A 13,858-nucleotide genomic window follows, 5' to 3' on the forward strand; every position below is an offset into this window, starting at 1 on the left:
ACATGAGAACATGAATGAAGACATGAGTGAAGACATGAGAACATGAATAAAGACATGAGAACATGAATAAAGACATGAGTGAAGACATGAGAACATGAGTGAAGACATGAGAACATGAATAAAGACATGAGTGAAGACATGAGAACATGAGTGAAGACATGAGAACATGAATAAAGACATGAGGACGAGAGTGAAGACATGAGAACATGAATAAAGACATGAGAACATGAATAAAGACATGAGGACATGAGTGAAGACATGAGAACATGAATAAAGACACGAGAACATGAGTTTAGACATGAGAACATGAATAAAGACACGAGAACATGAGTTTAGACATGATGACATGAGTAAAGAAATGAGAAGATGAATAAAGACATGAAAGATGAGTGAGTGATGTATGATGTCATATTTCCTGGTCTTTCCTTCTTCTTCCTCTGACAGAATGATCTCTTTGTAGCTTGTTGCTAACTTTAGCTTTCTACTTGCTAACACGTCACATGACGACAAGTCATGTGTTCATGTGCCCGTCGCCACCATGATGCTAGCCCAGTGTAGCATGAGCTGCTATGCTAAGATGCTAGCTGATTGTGGCATGAGCTGCTATGCTAATATGCTAGCTGAGTATAGCACGTGCTGCTATGCTAAGATGCTACCTGATTGTGGCATGAGCTGCTATGCTAATATGCTAGTTGAGTATAGCATGTGCTGCTATGCTAAAATGCTAGCTGAGTGTAAAATGAGCTGCTATATTATTATGCTAAAATGCTAGCCGAGTGTAGCATGAGCTGCTATGCTAAAATGCTAGCCGAGTGTAGCATGAGCTGCTATGCTAAGATGCTATATGAGTGTAGCATGAGATGCTATGCTAAGATGCTAGCTGAGTGTAGCATGAGATGCTATGCTAATATGCTAGCTGAATGTAGCATGTGATGCTATGCTAAGATGCTAGCTGAGTATAGCATGTGATGCTATGCTAAGATGCTAGCTGAGTGTAGCATGTGATGCTATGCTAAGATGCTAGCCGAGTGTAGCATGTGATGCTATGCTTAGATGCTAGCTGAGTGTAGCATGTGATGCTATGTTAAGATGCTAGCCGAGTGTAGCATGTGATGCTATGCTTAGATGCTAGCTGAGTGTAGCATGTGATGCTATGTTAAGATGCTAGCCGAGTGTAGCATGTGATGCTATGCTAAGATGCTAGCTGAGTGTAGCATGTGATGCTATGCTAAGATGCTAGCTGAGTGTAGCATGTGCTGCTATGCTAAAATGCTAGCCGAGTGTAGCATGAGCTGCTATGCTAAGATGCTATATGAGTGTAGCATGAGCTGCTATGCTAAGATGCTATATGAGTGTAGCATGAGATGCTATGCTAAGATGCTAGCTGAGTGTAGCATGTGATGCTATGCTAAGATGCTAGCTGAGTGTAGCATGATGTGCTATGCTAACAGGTGTGCTAGCATGCTAAATGTGCCTGCAGAGGTCACACAACTTTTGGCGCCAAGGTGAAGTGTGCGTGACAGGAAGTTGATGATGATGATGATGATGAAGAGACTCACCACCAGCTTCACGTGCACCAACGCTGCAGTCGTCCTCCTGGTGCGCGTGCACGTGGCGTCAGGTGCATGCAGACTGTGATGCTGACGCCCGTGGGAGCGTGCGCAGTGCGTGCGTGTCACGCGCACGCTGCTGCAGTGCACGAGCGAGCTGCTTGGCGGGAAGTGGCGGACACGTGCACCTGCGGCCTGGAGGAAGACGATGATGACGTCATGTACACGCTGAGCCAGCAGGTGGCGCCACTCTCACGCGCACACAAGCAGTGACCTTTCACCTGGTGTCAGCAGTCACATACGTCATCATCAGGAAATACAATTGAATATTGATAAGTCAATGGATGATTGACATATGAATATACATGTTGAGTCAATGGATGATTGACATATGAATATTGATAAGTCAATGGATGATTGACATATGAATATTGATAAGTCAATGGATGATTGACATATGAATATACATGTTGAGTCAATGGATGATTGACATATGAATATTGATAAGTCAATGGATGATTGACATATGAATATTGATAAGTCAATGGATGATTGACATGTTGGATCATTCAATCCTAACTCAAGGACCAATTTTACATTTCAGAAGTGGACACACAATTGGCTGGCGTACAAGGGGCGTGGTATAAAAGGGGCGTGGCTTGAAGGATCAGACACCTTTTTTTCTTAATGTCCTTTTTAAAATGTTTCAACTATTGGAATGTATATTTGTCAATAATTGTGTCAGGTGACGAACCTTGCAAAGTTCAGTGCTGATAAGACTTAGGCCACGCCCCCTCCGTACATTGCACCCCTTCACAATAAGAGTGTGTTCTCCTTGAAGTAGGAAACACTGAACAGGTATGGCTGGGTTGGTAGTGCCAGCAACATACTTGCCAACCTCCTGAGATTCAGGACCTCTCCCGAAGACCTCCTGGGACACATTTTCTCACGAAATTCAGGCGGAGCTGAGTGAGGACAGCCTGTTTTCACGTCCGCTTTCCCACGATATAAACAGCGTGCATGGCCAATGACATCATAACTGCAGAATGATGGAGGGCGAGGTCTTGCTTTCTTATGTGGGATTATTGTTAGGCACTTTCATTAACACACAACAACACACAACAACACACGTCACCTTTTCCTCTACCGTAAAGCAGTTCGTCTGCCGTAAACAGCAATGTTGTGACACTCTTAAACAGGACAATACTGCCATCTAGTGTACATATGTGACAGTAACATCTACTGTACATATTTGACAATAACATTTACTGTACATATGTGACAATAACATTAATGGCTCTTAGAGAGTGCAGTGCACAACTGTGCACACAACAAGGAGACGAAGCAGAAGAAGGAGGAAGATACAGAAGGAGGAGGAAGATACAGAAGGAGGAGGAAGATATAGAAGGAGGAGGAAGATACAGAAGGAGGAGGAAGATACAGAAGGAGGAGGAAGATATAGAAGGAGGAGGAAGATACAGAAGGAGGAGGAAGACAAAGAAGAAGGAGGAAGATACAGAAGGAGGAGGAAGACAAAGAAGAAGGAGGAAGATACAGAAGGAGGAGGAAGATACAGAAGGAGGAGGAAGACAAAGAAGAAGGAGGAAGATACAGAAGAAGGAGGAGGAAGATACAGAAGGAGGAGGAAGACAAAGAAGAAGGAGGAAGATACAGAAGAAGGAGGAGGAAGATACAGAAGGAGGAGGAAGACAAAGAAGAAGGAGGAAGATACAGAAGGAGGAGGAAGACAAAGAAGAAGGAGGAAGATACAGAAGGAGGAGGAAGATACAGAAGGAGGAGGAAGATACAGAAGGAGGAGGAAGATATAGAAGGAGGAGGAAGATACAGAAGGAGGAGGAAGATACAGAAGGAGGAGGAAGATATAGAAGGAGGAGGAAGATACAGAAGGAGGAGGAAGACAAAGAAGAAGGAGGAAGATACAGAAGGAGGAGGAAGACAAAGAAGAAGGAGGAAGATACAGAAGGAGGAGGAAGATACAGAAGAAGGAGGAAGATACAGAAGAAGGAGGAAGATACAGAAGGAGGAGGAAGATACAGAAGAAGGAGGAAGATACAGAAGAAGGAGGAAGATACAGAAGAAGGAGGAAGATACAGAAGGAGGAGGAAGATACAGAAGAAGGAGGAAGATACAAAAGGAGGAGGAAGATACATAAGAAGGAGGAAGATGGATGGACCTGGATAGACCTGGATGGACCTGGATAAACCTGGATAGACCTGGATAGACCTGGATGGACCTGGATAGACCTGGATGGACCTGGATAGACCTGGATGGACCTGGATAAACCTGGATAGACCTGGATAGACCTGGATAGACCTGGATGGACCTGGATAGACCTGGATGGACCTGGATAGACCTGGATAGACCTGGATGGACCTGGATGGACCTGGATAGACCTGGATGGACCTGGATAAACCAGGATAGACCTGGATAGACCTGGATAGACCTGGATGGACCTGGATAAACCTGGATGGATCTGGATAGACCTGGATGGACCTGGATAAACCTGGATAGACCTGGATAAACCTGGATGGACCTGGATAGACCTGGATAGACCTGGATGGACCTGGATAGACCTGGATGGACCTGGATAAACCTGGATGGATCTGGATAGACCTGGATGGACCTGGATAAACCTGGATAGACCTGGATAAACCTGGATGGACCTGGATGGACCTGGATGGACCTGGTTAGACCTGGATGGACCTGGATGGACCTGGATGGACCTGGTTAGACCTGGATAAACCTGGATAGACCTGGATGGACCTGGATAGACCTGGATAAACCTGGATGGACCTGGATGGACCTGGATAGACCTGGATAAACCTGGATGGACCTGGATGGACCTGGTTAGACCTGGATAAACCTGGATGGACCTGGATGGACCTGGATGGACCTGGTTAGACCTGGATGGACCTGGATGGACCTGGATGGACCTGGTTAGACCTGGATAAACCTGGATAGACCTGGATGGACCTGGATGGACCTGGATAGACCTGGATAAACCTGGATGGACCTGGATGGACCTGGTTAGACCTGGATAAACCTGGATGGACCTGGATGGACCTGGATGGACCTGGTTAGACCTGGATAAACCTGGATAGACCTGGATGGACCTGGATGGACCTGGATAGACCTGGATAAACCTGGATGGACCTGGATGGACCTGGTTAGACCTGGATAGACCTGGATAGACCTGGATGGACCTGGATGGACATTTGATGACATCACCACAGAGGGTGTTCAGCATCACCACAGAGGGTGTTATATATGTATATATATATATATATATATATATATATATATATATATATATATATATATATATATATATATATATATATATATATATATATAATGTAGTAACAGACACCTTCATAACAATATGTAATAAAGTATATATATATATATATGTATATATATATATATATATATATATATATATATATATATATATATATATATATATATATATATATATATATATATATATATATATATATAATGTAGTAACAGACACCTTCATAACAATATGTAATAAAGTATATATATATATATATATATATATATATATATATATATATATATATATATAATGTCGTAACAGACACCTTCATAACAATATGTAATAAAGTATATATTAAGGCTGAAACGACGCGTCGACGTCATCGGTTACGTAAATACGTCGACGCCGTTTTTGTGCGTCGACGCGTCGCATAATGACGTCACACTACCGTCATGGCGAAGCGCAAAGCAGACGATCAAAGCAGACGATCAAAGCAGACGATGCGAGCGGTGCGAGCGAGGGGGGAAAAGCATGCCAAAAGTGGTCAAAAGTGTGGGAGTATTTCAATACACGGCCTAATAATGTTGTTGTATGCACACTGTGTCGAGCGGAAATGGCCTATCATAGCAGCACAACGGCTATGAACGAACATTTGAAAAGAAAACCATCAACCATCAACTAGTCAATCGTCCGCGTGAGCATACGTTGTCATCATTACACAAAAACATGAATGTGTCATTTGTATCTGCTAGGGGTGTAACGGTACGTGTTTTGTATTGAACCGTTTCGTACGGGGCTTTCGGTTCGGTACGGGGATGTACCGAACGAGTTTCTAAGCTAAAGCTAAAGTCTTAACAAGCTGCTTTGCTCCTTCTGCTTCTGTCTCAGCACGCAGCATTGTCCCACCCACACAACCATCTGATTGGTACACACAAAGCGCTATCAGCTAATCAGCAGTGCGTATTCAGAGCGTTAGCAGCCAATCAGCAGTGCGTATTCAGAGCGCATGTAGTCAGCGCTTCAGCGTGGAGCAGATAGGTGTTTAGCAGGTGAGCATCAGGCAGCGGACTCTCCCCAAATGATAATAAACACCTCCCAGTCAACTACTAGTAACATCACTATGAGCCCGTTGACCTTCTAGAAACTTAAACTGCAGCTCAGCTCACTCGCAGTCCTGGCTTGAGGTGAAGGCTAATTAGCTCTCAGTTCCAGCCACATCGACCCCTTCTGTTTGCTATTTTCAGCTGCTGGGAATATTGTAAACAAGAAAAGAACCAGAGCATGTAGACATGCTAACCTTTCTTCATTACAACTGTTAGACACTCACTGGAATGAGTAGAATTGGTTATTGTGTACTGTGTTGGACTGGATGTTTATTTTGCACATTTTAAAAGCAATACTTAATGTTTACAGTGCTCCAGAATATTTAGATTGGCACTTTTTTGTATTGGATGTTTATCTTTATTTTTGCACATTTTAGCAAATAAGCAATACTTTCACTTTTGTTGAAATGTTTACACTGTTGTTACAGAATATTTCGTTTTGCACTTTTTTGTATTGGATGTTTATCTTTATTTTTGCACATTTTAAAGCAAAATAAGCAATACTTTTACTTTTGAAATGCTTATACTATTGCAGAATATTAAGATTTGCACTGGATGTTGACTTTTATATTTGCACATTAAAAAGCAAATAAGCTACTTTTAATTTTGTTAAATGTTAAAAGTTTTAAATGTTTACATTGTTACAGAATATTTAGTCATGTTGTTGTCAATGTTGACTGAGTGGCCATACTTCTTTTTTTTGGTAAATAAAAGCCATGCCTTTTGAAAAAACGGGCCTACATTTATTTTTTCATCTTCATTTTGAATAAAAAAATAATCGGTAAAAGGAAAAACAATCTACAGAGTAATCGAAAAAAAATAATCTATAGATTAACCGATTAATCGAAAAAATTATCTATAGATTAATCGATAGAAAAATAATCGTTAGCTGCAGCCTTAGTATATATATATATATATATGTATATATATATATATAATGTCGTAACAGACACCTTCATAACAATATGAAATAAAGTATATATATATATATATATGTATATATATATATATATATATATATATATATATATATAATGTCGTAACAGACACCTTCATAACAATATGTAATAAAGTATATATATATATATGTATACAGCATATACATATATATATATGTATATATATATATACATATATATATATATACAGCATATACATATATATATATATATATACTGTATACATATATATATACTGTATACATATATATATATATATATATATATATATATATACGTATATATACATATATATATACTGTATACATATATATATATATATACTGTATACACATATATATATATATATGTATACGTTGTCATGACATTATTATTGTTGTTGTTGTGTCATGTTATTATATCTGTTGTGTCATGACATTATTATTGTTTTTGTGTCATGTTATTATATCTGTTGTGTCATGACATTATTATTGTTGTGTCATGTTATTATTGTTGTCGTGTAATGACATTATTATTGTTGTTGTGTCATGTTATTATTATTGTTGTGTCATGACATTATTATTGTTGTTGTGTCATGTTATTATTCCTGTTGTGTCATGACATTATTATTGTTGTTGTGTCATGTTATTATTTCTGTTGTGTCATGACAATATTATTGTTGTTGTGTCATGTTATTATTCCTGTTGTGTCATGACATTATTATTGTTGTTGTTGTGTCATGTTATTATTTCTGTTGTGTCATGACATTATTATTGTTTTTGTGTCATGTTATTATATCTGTTGTGTCATGACATTATTATTGTTTTTGTGTCATGTTATTATATCTGTTGTGTCATGACATTATTATTGTTTTTGTGTCATGTTATTATATCTGTTGTGTCATGACATTATTATTGTTGTGTCATGTTATTATTGTTGTCGTGTCATGACATTATTATTGTTGTTGTGTCATGTTATTATTATTGTTGTGTCATGACATTATTATTGTTGTTGTGTCATGTTATTATTATTGTTGTGTCATGACATTATTATTGTTGTTGTGTCATGTTATTATTATTGTTGTGTCGTGTCATTATTATTGTTGTTGTGTCATGTTATTATTTCTGTTGTGTCATGACATTATTATTGTTGTCGTGTCATGTTATTAATTCTGTTGTGTCATGACATTATTATTGTTGTTGTTGTTGTGTCATGACATTATTATTGTTGTTGTGTCATGACATTATTATTGTTGTTGTGTCATGTTATTATTATTGTTGTGTCATGTCATTATTATTGTTGTTGTGTCATGTTATTATATCTGTTGTGTCATGTCATTATTATTGTTGTTGTGTCATGTTATTATTATTGTTGTGTCATGTCATTATTATTGTTGTTGTGTCATGTTATTATTATTGTTGTGTTATGTCATTATTATTGTTGTTGTGTCATGTTATTATTTATGTTGTGTCATGACATTATTATTATTGTCGTGTCATGACAATATTATTGTTGTTGTGTCATGTTTTTATTATTGTTGTGTCGTGTCATTATTATTGTTGTTGTGTCATGTTATTATTCTGTTGTGTCATGACATTATTATTGTTGTTGTTGTGTCATGTTATTATTGTTGCTGTGTCATGACATTATTATTATTGTTGTTGTTGCGTCATGACATTATTATTATTATTTTTTTTTTTTTTTATAATGTCCTGCCCAGCTTCTCGGGCAAATCATATAGTAGATGTAGATGATCATATAGTAGATGTAGATGATCATATAGTAGATGTAGATGATCATATAGTAGATGTAGATGATCATATAGTAGATGTAGATGATCATATAGTAGATGTAGATGATCATATAGTAGATGTAGATGATCATATAGTAGATGTAGATGATCATATAGTTGATGTAGATGCCCATATCGGCTGTTCAGATTTACTTTACAAAAGAGAAGTGTAGGATACTTCTCTTGTTGCCTTACTTGTATTTTGACTTTATTAAATGTATTTATATTATCATTTGGTGCAGCCGGGCCGGAGCAGGAGGGGATAGAAAGAGAGAAAAAGGAAGACAGAGGGGGGAATTGTGGGGACAAGAGGGGGATTAGACAGAGAGACAAAAACAACAACAGCAAACACAACAACAACAACAACAACAGAGCAACATCAGCAAATAGGACATGTACAAATATGATGGTAAAAGTAATAGCAAATAAGCAGTTAGCGAAAATTTCAAAAAAAAAAAATACAGAAATGACAATGAGCATTATTACACTAAAAATGGAGCAATATGAATACCAATAGAAATAGTGCTATTGATAATAAACAATACCAGTACTTTACCTTTATTATCAACAATACAATTGTTCAAATGCAACAATACATATACGTAATGATAACTTGAGATACGAAAGAATGCAGAAAAATGGAGGGGAGGAAAGAGAAGCAACCTTAACCTTGTAGATTGTTATAGTAACAATAGGTTAAGCTTTGTCAGTGTCCATCCATCCATCCATCTTCAACCGCTTATCCGGAATCGGGTCGCGGGGACAGCAGCTCCAGCAAAGACCCCCAGACTTCCCTCTCCAGAGCAACATTTGCGACTTCCTCCTGGGGAATCCCGAAGCGTTCCCAGGCCAGAGAGGAGATGTAATCCCCCCATCTGGTCCTTGGCCTGCCGCGGGGCCTCCTCCCAGTGGGACGTGCAACGAGGACCTCCCTAGGGAGACGCTCGTGAGGCATCCGCACGAGATGCCCGAACCACCTAAGCTGGCTCCTTTCCAAGCGAAGGAGCAGCGGCTCTACTCCGAGTCTCTCTCGGGTGACTGCACTTCTCACCCTATCTCTAAGGGAGATGCCAGCCACCCTTCTGAGGAAACTCATTTCGGCCGCTTGTATCCGCGATCTTATTCTTTCGGTCATTACCCACACTTCATGACCATAGGTGAGAGTAGGGATGTAGATAGCTCGGTAGACCGAGAGCTTTGCCTTCTGGCTCAGCTCCCGTTTCGTCACAACAGTGCGGCAGAGAGACTGCAATACTGCCCCAGCTGCTCCGATTCTCCGGCTGATTTCCTTCTCCATCTTTCCCTCACTCGTGAACAAGACCCCGAGATACTTAAACTCCTCCACCTGGGACAGAGTCCTGTCCCCTACCCGGACTGTACAAACCATCGGTTTCCTGCTGAGAACCATGGCCTCAGATTTGGAGATGCTGATCCTCATTCCAGCCGCTGAACACTCGGCTGCGAACCGATCCAGTGAGAGCTGAAGGTCACGAACCGAAGGTGCCATCAGGACCACATCATCTGCAAACAGCAGTGACGCAACCTTTAGCCCCCTGAGACGTATACCCTCTCCGCCATGGCCACGACTCCGCCTAGAAATCCTGTCCATGAAAATCACAAACAGGATAGGTGACAGAGCGCAGCCCTGGCGGAGACCAACCCCCACTGGAAACGGATCCGACTTACATCCAAGCACCCGGACACAACTCTCGCTTTGGTTGTACAGAGATTGGATGGCCCTCAACAGGGTTCCCCTCAGTCCGTACTCCCTCAGCACCTCCCACAAGATCTCCCGAGGGACGCGGTCATACGCCTTCTCCAAATCCACAAAACACATGTAGACTGGATAGGCATACTCCCAGGCACTCTCCAGGATTCCCGCAAGCGTAAAGAGTTGGTCAGTTGTTCCACGACCAGGACGGAATCCACATTGCTCCTCTTGAATCTGAGGTTCGACTATCGGCCGGACCCTCCTTTCCAGTACCTTGGCGTAAACTTTCCCAGGGAGGCTGAGTAGTGTGATACCCCTGTAATTAGCACACACCCTCTGGTCCCCCTTTTTGAAAAGGGGAACCACCACCCCAGTCTGCCACTCCCTCGGCACTGTCCCAGACTTCCACGCAATGTTGAAAAGGCGTATCAACCAAGACAGCCCATCAACACCCAGAGCCTTCAGCATTTCTGGACGGATCTCGTCAACCCCCGGAGCTTTGCCACTGTGGAGTTGTCTAACTACCTCAGTGACTTCACTCCGAGAGATCGACGTCGATCCCCCATCATCCTCAGGCCCTGCTCCTATCAGGGAGGGTGTGTCTGATGTATTTGGGTTCAGGAGTTCCTCAAAGTGCTCTTTCCAACGCCCCACGACTTCCTCACTTGAAGTCAGCAAAGTCCCATTCCTGCCGTACACAGCTTGGATGGTTCCCTGCTTCCCCCTCCTGAGGTGCCGTATGGTCTTCCAGAACAGCTTTGGTGCCGCCCGATAGTCCTTCTCCATGGATTCCCCGAACTGCTCCCACACCCTCTGCTTAGCCTCGTCCACAGCCACGGCCGCTGCCCTTCGGGCCCGTCGGTACCTTGCAACTGCCTCCGGAGTCCCCTGGGATAACATACCCCGGTAGGACTCCTTCTTCAGTCGGACGGCTTCCCTGACCACCACTGTCCACCAGGGTGTTCGAGGGTTACCGCCCCTTGAGGCACCTAAGACCTTCTGGCCACAGCTCGCATCTGCAGCTTTAGCAATAGAGGCTTTGAACATTGCCCATTCCTGTTCAATGTCCCCAACCTCCACAGGGATGGCAGAGAAGTCCCGCCGGAGGTGGGAGTTGAAGTCCTTCCGGACAGAGGACTCCTCCAAACGTTCCCAGTTCACCCGCACTACACGCTTGGGTTTGCCAGGTCTGTCCAGAGGTTTCCCCCGCCATCTAACCCAACTCACCACCAGATGGTGATCAGTTGACAGTTCAGCCCCTCTCTTCACCCGAGTGTCCAAAACATACGGCCTCAGATCAGCTGATACGATTACAAAATCGATAATTGATCTTTGGCCTAGGGTGCTCTGGTACCAGGTACACCTATGAGCATCCTTATGCTTGAACATGGTGTTTGTTATCGCAAGTCCGTGACTAGCACAGAAGTCCAATAACAATCCACCACTCAGGTTCAGATCAGGGAGACCGTTCCTCCCAATCACGCCAGTCCAAGTATCACTGTCATTGCCCACGTGCGCGTTGAAGTCCCCCAGCAAGACTATGGAATCCCCTGCCGGCGCCCCATACAGGACCCCATGCAAGGTATCCAAGAAGGCTGAATACTCTGAACTCCTGTTTGGTGCGTATGCACAAACAACAGTCAGAGTTTTCCCCCCTCCAACCCTAAGGCGAAGGGAGGCGACCCTCTTGTCCACTGGGGTGAACTCCAACGTACAGGCACTCAGCCGGGGACTCGTGAGTATCCCCACACCCGCCTGTGCCCTCACACCCTGAGCAACTCCAGAAGTGAACAAGGTCCATCCCTTGTCCAGGAGTGTGGTTTCAGAGCCCTTGCTATGCGTAGAGGTAAGCCCCACCAGATCCAACCGGTAGCGCTCCACCTCTCGCACCAGCTCAGGCTCCTTCCCCACCAGCGTAGAGACGTTCCACGTCCCGAAAGTCAGCCTCTGCTGCCCCGAATTGGTCCGTCCGGAGCCTCCACTTTCACCGCCATCCACTTGGCAGTGTGCCATGTGTTATACCCAGTTTACCCTAGGGCAACAACATTAATATATGTTTGATGAAACGTGATTATGTGCATGAGTGTATGTGTGCATATGTACTTGTATATGTACAGTATGTGTATGTGTGCTTGTACAGTGAATGTATATGTACAGTATGTGTAAATGTGTGTTTGTACAGTGAATGTATATGTACAGTATGTGTATACAGTATGTGTGTTTGAACAGTGAATGTATATGTACAGTATGTGTAAATGTGTGTTTGTACAGTGAATGTATATGTACAGTATATGTATGTGTATGTTTGTACAGTGAATGCATGTGTAGTATGTGTATGTGTGTGTTTGTACAGTGAATGTATATGTACAGTATGTGTATACAGTATGTTTGTATAATGAATGTGCGTGTGGATGTACGAACTTTGAGTGTGTAAATATGTACTGTATTTATTTGTATATGTATGTGGGAGCGTAGGTACCTAAGTATGTATGTATGTGTGTATGTATGTGTGTGAGTATATGTGAACTTGCATGTACAATACATTTGACTCCCAGTGTGTGCGGGAGCCAGAGTACGGCCCCAGCCGCTCCCCGAGAACCCATCCCACAAACAGTATGTGTGGTGCCCAGGGAACCAGGGGCCACCGCCCCCACGCAGCCAAGCCGGACAGCGACAGGAACCCCAGAGCCCAGCCCACCGTGCCGCCCACAAGGGCCAGCAGCAGGCCGCAGACAGACGCACCCGGCAGAGGACAAGGCACGAGAAAAACAGGGGGCGGCCAGACCCCAAGCCAGCGAGAGACCACACCCCACACGGACAGAAAGGCGGGACGCCCCGCCCGAGGGGCCCGGAGACCCCCCGCAACCGGACGGGAAGACCACCCCCGCCCCACCGGCAACAGGGCCCCCACGAGCCCCCCCCCACCCCCGGAGAGCGCGGCGAGGCCAGCCCACGGCCACCCCACCCAAGCCGGCCGCCACAGGACCACCCAGCACAGGGCCACAGGAACCACCCACCCCACCCGCAGGGACCCCAACGATGGAGATGGAACAACCAGCAACCGCCCCGCCGAGTCCCCCCCCCCGAGGTAGGGGAATAAATAAATAAAATAAATAAATACATAATAATAATAATAATAATAATATTAATAAAATATATTTTTTTTTAAAAAGGGGAAAAAAATAAATAAATAAATAATTAAATCTATTTATAAAAAAAAAAAAAAAAATTTTTTAAATAAATAAATAAATAAAAAAAAGAATTAAAAGAAGATCACAGACATGCTGACACACAAGGTCGCTACCCCAACAACTGGCCGACTCGCAGCACCTCGGAATACCCTGCAGCACCAAGCCACCACAGTAGACGCAGGGACCAGACCTAGCAGGTCCCAACCAAGACGGCCACCCGGAAGGGATGGACGGCGGGACCCAGGAGCTCCAGACACGCAGTCCGGATG

This window comes from Entelurus aequoreus, linkage group LG21 (assembly GCF_033978785.1).
Source record: "Entelurus aequoreus isolate RoL-2023_Sb linkage group LG21, RoL_Eaeq_v1.1, whole genome shotgun sequence".
NCBI lineage: Eukaryota > Metazoa > Chordata > Actinopteri > Syngnathiformes > Syngnathidae > Entelurus > Entelurus aequoreus.